Here is a 6,145-nt window from a genome sequence, read left to right on the forward strand (position 1 = left end):
TATATATATATATATATATATTCAAATACCAATATAACTAATATAATTCTTAATATAGATATTAATTTATATAATTATTAATATTACCAATAACCATATATACATTCATATAAATATATAATTTATTTGAAAAGCATACTAGCTATTTTAGAATTCTGAATATTATTTTATACATAATTTTTTTTTTCATAAAAAATATAACAATGTTTCTTAATGTTATTTAATCCAATTTATAATAAAATACAGGTAATATTTTTTAAATCATCATTTCATATTAAAAATCCTGATTTAATATCCCATTGGGAGAATGGATTAAAAAACATACCATTCATTGTAAGTGCTGGTTTGGAAGAACCATAAGAATACACAAGTTGACATTTTTACAATAGTAGTGCAACCTAACCATGTGCCTACAGAGAAATCTCATTGGTCCAAAATCCTACACCGCATGATTGCATGTTAAACATCAAATATCTTCTGATTGGACACTGGTTTGCATTCACCACTGATAGACAGATTTCTTGTCAATGGAACTCGCATTTGGTCACTTCTGAATTTATCACACAAAAATGCTCTGTTGAAGTTCATGTGAGGTTATTGTGATCCTGAGGAAAAGTCAGATAATGAAAAACAGGACTCTGCAAGTAGAAACAGGCCATTACAACAAAACATACACCAAAGCATCTTTTCATAGTAACAACTATGGTTGGATATTTTTCTTAAAGGCACTGTACGTGTCTTCCAGGCCACTATGGCCTTTCTTTTCCCTTCTACAGAAAGTGCACTAAAATACAACAGGCATCCTGAACAGCACCACACATTTATTAACAGGGATGCACCAATACCACTTTTTCCAGAACTTGGCCGATACTAGGGGTGTAACGATACGCGTATTCGTATTGAACCGTTCGATACGAGGCTTTTGGTTCGACGATAGCCAGAGATATTGTCAAAAACATAAATTATTGGCAATATTAAGAGGATTTGGCATTTCCAATTAATGTAGGCCTGTTACATTCTTATTTTTATTAGGCCTAGGCCTATTATTATTATGAAGTTACTTTTATTATTAAATTAAAATTACAATTAATTTGCTGCTGTGAGGACAAGATTAGGCTATTTACTCCACAATTAAAATGTTTTTAAAAAGGTCTTTTAAAACAGGTCTATCATACAATGAATTATAGTCCTATAATTAAAATATTAACACTGCAGTCATCAATAAAAATCAATGAAATAAAAAGCTTTTATTTCAAGCACCGACTTTCAAAAACAAATTACTCTTGCGCAAAGTTTGCACGTGTGCAAACGCGTGCTTGTGTGATATCCATTGGCTCGCCTTCATGGTTTAAAACGGAAATATTTCCAACATTGCGATGTAACCAATTACCCCTCCCCCCTCCCCCCCATCGAAAACGTACCGAACCATGACACCACTGTGTCGTATTGAACCGAACCGTGAATTGTGTGAACCGTTACACTCCTAGCCGATACGGATACTTTTATTTTTGGTACTTGCTGATACAGATACCTGTATTTTCATTGCATTTGTAATTTTTAAAAATACTGGTTACAGAAACCAAAAGGATATGTATAATGTTAATTGTCGAAGTTCATTTAGCAAATAGATATTTCTTTCAGTTATTTTCACACTTAATTATTAAAATGTATTCTACAAGCTTTTGTTACTTTCACTGTTCATTTTTTTTTGCTCTGTGGTACTTCATCTTTAATTTAATAGTATTAGAGCTGCTCCATTGCGGCGGTTCAGTACCGTAAACACAAGGTGTTTTCCTGTAATAACGTAAGGAATCACTCGTTATCCTATACATAAATCTTGTAACAGTGATGAACATATTTTCTGAAACATAAGTCGCGTTTTTTATCATATGAAACATGCTGCGACTTATATTCCAAAGTGACTCATATAATGCAATTAACGTCAACAAGCAAAACATGCCCAATGCACGCACACATTTGTATCCCTCCCTCAGTCAGGAAAACACACACAGACCGTCTTTCAGTGGATTGCATAACACATATGGAACGCTTAAAATGCGGAGCGAGTTTGAGAACAAATCGCAATATTTCACCTACCAAAACACAGATGAAACCAGGCGCTTTTCAAAGCAAAATGGGACTGAAAATGCAAAAGCAAAGACATAGCCTAATAAAAGTCAAAATCCGGTGTGATCAGAAGCTCCATAAAATATGTCTGAAGGTGTTCTTCGCAGCCCATTATTTGTTCTCTTTTATAAAAGAGAACAGTATGAAATAGCCAGTTTAATAAAGGCTTTTCACGATTTTAATGGGAAGTGTGTCTTTTTTGGAAAACAATAAAAGCCAATTAAATCTTGAACTGTAAAGGCATCAGAAAGGAGCAAAACGCTTGACTGAAAGCATAAAGAAAATAAAAAGATAAACTGATTTAAAAGTAAACACTTTCCCAGCAGTTTAATTTACTTTCTTGCTCCTTCCATGAGCTCGGCACTACATAGACTGGGATATATCATAAATCCCAGTCTAATTTAATAACAGGAGCCCATCTCTCAGCTCCGCGGTCCGCAGTCAGCCAAACGCCATAGCAGATCCATTTACATGGAGCTTTCTCGTCGCACAAAACCGAATCACTAACCCCCGGCGGACGAGCTTCGTGCCAGCCGCTCCATGGCGGAAAAAGGCCTGGAATGCAATTACCTCCCCACCGACTGCATCTTCTGCGTCCCCGCAGGGATTTTTACAACATTTTATTGCCATCAAAATGTATTTTTCGAAGAGGACTGCAGATATAAAGTCTGTTTATTACTTTGACGAAGCTACGGAGGAACATATGGGAAGGTATGTGGCGTTTGGGAAAGGGATTTGGGTTTAGCCTCAGTGTTTGAATCTGATTTACATCAGAGGACAGGCGCGGGGCACAGTTTGGCAATCGCTGTGCGTAATGAATGTAAATTAAATTAGTGAAAATAAACTACACACCGTAAACATCTGAAACTAAAGGATGGCTGGTAGGGAACATGTGTATTTTGTTGAAAACAGAGCGGCGCAATCACATTCGTCAAGTTTTTCGAACCGCTGCGCAAAAAAAAAACATGTGGGATTTGATGAATGGAATTAAAAACAAAGAGCACATGGCACCAGGAAACCCAACAGCACAAATCACCAAACGTTCAATCATAAATTAAAGCAACTGTTCACCCCAAAATGAAAACTCATTATTTACTCTTCATCATGTTTTTTTCAAGCTAGTATGAAGTCTTCTTTCATTTTAACACAAAAGATTCATTTTTTAAGAATATCCTGGTCACTCTTTTCGTATAATGAAAGGAAATGAGCTGTCAAGCTCCAAAAAAGGTCAAGTAAAAAAGTATCATAAAAATAGTCCACATGACAATCTTCTATGTTTTCTAGAACCATACAATAGCTTTGTGATGAACAGAGCAAAATATAAGTTGTTATTTATTAAAAGTCTTGACATTTGCTCTAGCGAGAAATATCGACGCTTGGTTTGAATGAAACTTTCTTTTGAGTCAAATATGTGACCCTGGAGCACAAAAGCAGTCATAAGTAGCACGGGCATATTTGTAGCAATAACCAAAAATACACTGTATGGGTCAAAATCATCCATTTTTCTTTTATGCCAGAAATCATTAGGATATTAAGTAAAGATCATGTTCCATGAAGATATTTTGTAAATTACCTACTGTAAATATATCAAAACTTAATTTTTGATTAGTAATATGCATTGCTAAGAGCTTCATTTGGACAACTTTAAAGGCGATTTTCTCAGTATTTTGATTTTTTTGCACCCTCAGATTCCAGATTTTCAAATAGTTGTATCTCGGACAAATATTGTCCTAACAAACCATACATCAATGTAAAGCTTATTTATTCAGCTTTCAGATAATGCATAAATCTCAATTTCAAAAAATTGACCCTTATGACACATATTTCCAATGAATCAGTCTATTTAGTTCACAATACCTGTCTGAAAGATTTTTACATGAATCTGACCAATTCATATTTTACACAAAACAATTAACGTATGATGAGTAAAAGATTTTGAAGAGATATTTTGCTTTTAATTTAGTGTCTGATTGAGCCAGTGTTACACTATTTTGCAACTTATTGCTTTTGCAAAATAGCAGCAACAATGGCATATTATAGATTGTAGATTGATTGTATCAATACAGATTGTGTAAATCATTTAAAATATATATATATAAATAATTAATATTTACATTAAACAATTCCATTAATAGAGTTGAATTGATGTACAGTAACAGAAAAAAAAAGACTATTTTACAATTGAATGTCTCATCCAACCAGATTTCAGAGTCTGAACTTATCCTTTCTATCTTTATCTTTTATAAAATGAAATGATGTTCTTGAGAGAAATGCCAATGGGTGATTCACGAGTCAGATGTCTCCAATGAATCACTTGCGCTGGTGCACAATACCTGTCTGGCAGTATATTCTTCAAAAATAAACCTTTCCTGTTTAATTCAAGAACAAAAGTCCAGGTTTGCAATGACATGAGAGTGAGTGAATAATAACAGAATTGTCATTTTAAGGCAAACTATCCCTATATCTCAGCACTGACTGTTTAAAAAACATGCAAACACTTTCTTTTTCCACCCTCACAACATTGCAAAACAAAGGAACAAAGCTGATCTATTGGACATTGGATCTATAGGCTGTCCTGCATTGATCAAAGAAATAAGCAGTGAACTCAGACAAACAAAGTCAAGACCTAGGAAAGCTCTTTATTTACGGTGCGCAGATCCATGTTTGCATCCGGAGAAGTACAGGTCAGATCTCACGGACAAGATATTGAGCAGAACTGAACTTTAGCAAAGAAACCTCATTCCCACCAAACGATTCCTGAGAATCGATCCCACTTATCAACAAAAACCATGATCAATGACAACGATTAGCAGCTGGGCTTTCTGTGGCAGAAAAGCCAACAAAAGTGAGCTACGCTTCACGAAAATGAATGTTGAATGAGGCAAATGCAAAAGAGAGAGAGAGAGGAATGGCAAAACCGGCAATATTTAAAAGGTCTAAAATAAACAACACCAATTTACCCTTGCAAGTTTAATTTATAAAGGCCTTTTATGTTTTTTTTTCTCCTGTATCATTTAGCCCCTACTGCTGAAGAACAAAGGAGCGACCTTGGAAAGAAATGCAAGCATTTATGTTACGGAACTCTCCAGAAAGTATAACCGGAATGCTTTGGCTCGGACAATGAAAACACAAAGATCCTTTTATCCGAAGATCCACTTCAGGCTCATCTGAACAACTTTCTTTGAGTTCGTCAAAAGGCTTATTATAAACTACTCCATCATCACGTCATGTTGGAGGGAACGATTTGTTTTAAACTGACTAAACTCTTCTTTCCAAACATGGTTTTTGACAGAAGACAGCTTTCAGCCATCATGAGATTATCTATCAGCGCCCAGCTGAGTGTTTACAACAAAAAGCGACGACGTGAAAAATAATTTCATCGTCAGGTTTCCTTTGGGACGTGAATAATAAGAAAGTCGGAGCGTTCTCCGACCACCAGGCACTTCAAAAGCTGCCGGGTGTCACATGCCAGGTGGCGTCGAGTATGTTGATAGATGGAGGGATGGAAAGATTGCTGACAGCTCTCTCAGTTTCCTCTCTTCTGATGCACTATTTCAACCGTGTGACACGGGAGTATGCATGGATGGAATGACGGCGCCAAGGACAAACCAAGAGCCTGTGACATCAAAAATCAGGCTCCTGCAAATACAAGTGTCACAGATGCTACTTTGAAATTGCAACTTGCCAAGAATCAAGTCAATTATTATCTAAATGACCAAACTATAGTAAAAAGTAGTTATCTATTCTACAAGCTACATACACAAGTATCTTACTATACTGAAGGCATTTATGAAGGCAATATCTTGTAGAAACTTCTTATATAATTGTAAAAACAAAAAAAATAACAAGAGCAGTAATTTTTTTGTGGGCCCAAAAATGAGGATCTGAATACATACAAAATACTAAATGATAGGGATGTAACGATTCACTCAACTCACGATTCGATTCGATTCACGATTTTGATTTCACGATTCGATTCGATTCACGATTTTGATTTCACGATTCGATTCGATTCACG

The 6,145-nt window shown here is 35.4% G+C and overlaps 1 protein-coding gene across 2 annotated transcripts in view; it reads right to left on the minus strand.

The window, feature by feature from the left end:
* Positions 1 to 6,145, minus strand: part of LOC107719787 (metallophosphoesterase MPPED2-like) — a 67,824-nt gene that overhangs the window by 35,202 nt on the left and 26,477 nt on the right. The window lies entirely within an intron of this gene.

The sequence above is a fragment of the Sinocyclocheilus rhinocerous genome, unplaced genomic scaffold, assembly GCF_001515625.1.
Source record: "Sinocyclocheilus rhinocerous isolate Xijiao unplaced genomic scaffold, SAMN03320098_v1.1 scaffold60, whole genome shotgun sequence".
Classification (NCBI taxonomy): domain Eukaryota; kingdom Metazoa; phylum Chordata; class Actinopteri; order Cypriniformes; family Cyprinidae; genus Sinocyclocheilus; species Sinocyclocheilus rhinocerous.